The sequence below is a fragment of the Aplysia californica genome, unplaced genomic scaffold, assembly GCF_000002075.1.
Source record: "Aplysia californica isolate F4 #8 unplaced genomic scaffold, AplCal3.0 scaffold01287, whole genome shotgun sequence".
In the NCBI taxonomy this organism is placed as follows: domain Eukaryota; kingdom Metazoa; phylum Mollusca; class Gastropoda; order Aplysiida; family Aplysiidae; genus Aplysia; species Aplysia californica.
This window is the reverse complement of record NW_004798557.1, coordinates 24,261-25,503: the sequence shown is the minus strand read 5'-3', so window position 1 is coordinate 25,503 and position 1,243 is coordinate 24,261.

Genomic DNA, 1,243 nt, shown 5'->3' with positions numbered 1-1,243 from the left:
AGAGAGTGAGTGCGTGCGTACGTGTGTGTGTGTTTAAGTGTGTGTGTGTGAGTGTGTGTGTGTATGTGTGTGTGTATGTGTGTGTGTGTGTGTGTATGTGTGTATGTGTGCATGTGTGTGTGTGTGTGTGTGTGTGTGCGTGCGTGTGTGTGTGTGTGTGTGTGTGTGTGTATGTGTGAGTGAGTGTGTGTGCTTACACAGCGTACATACGCCTCCAATTGATTTTGAAACGTGCGAAGGTATGGTGTTCTTGGCCTCTTATTTTTTTTGGTTTTGATTAGAACCACCAATATGGACCTCCAAATGTTGTAGTTGTGGCAATACCGTAAAACCTGACTCATTCGAGACCAGACAGCGCGTGCCTTGGACCTGTACCCCCGGTCATGCTATATATCGATGAGCAATGGTGTGCCCATCGACCACAGACGTGGAAAGTGTGACAGGTGGTTCTATTGAGAAAAACAAAAAGAACAACAGAAAACACAGACCCCCCCCCCACCCAAAAAAGAAAAAGATAATAACATGGAATAAATTTAAACCCTCTAAAAAAACCCTGCTTATGTGCTGTAGTCTACACACCGTTTATATACGTATATATGTGTACTATTATTCATGAGAAGGACAGAGAAGTAACTTTGAAAAGCCTGAGACTTTTCGTAATTCAGAGTAAGCACCTCTAGGCATGTTAAAACACGGAAACAATACTGAGAAAGAAAAGTATTAAGAGATACTTAGTGGCGTCTTCCCAACCTACCTGTCTGCTGCCTTAGATAATCTGCACACGAAAACAAATTTATTGCATGTGGACTTCTAAGTCTAGATGTCGTTATGAGTGTTTTCCAAAGGAGCCGAACGTGCATATTTAAGTGGCTCCTTTTTTGGTTTATTTGTTTTGGGTTTTTTTTCTCTTTTGGCCCTAGGGTTATTGCGTGACCAAAACGATTCATTCAGTAACGACGTGACGTCTAAAGGCTCTAGTGATAGCTCCTCTCTGTATAATTATGGTCGCTTTTAAGCGTAAGGTGGCTATCCCGAAAAAGGCTGTTTTGAGAAAATCGAAGGTAAAGATTTTGCCCCTTGTTCAGTTTCTTTAAAAGACAAGGAGAGTTTTCCCAATTACCAAACAAATATACATTTACTGGCTCAATACATTAGATAGATAGATAGATAGATAGATAGATAGATAAATAGATAGATAGATAGATAGATAGATAGATAGATAGATAGATAGATAGATAGATAG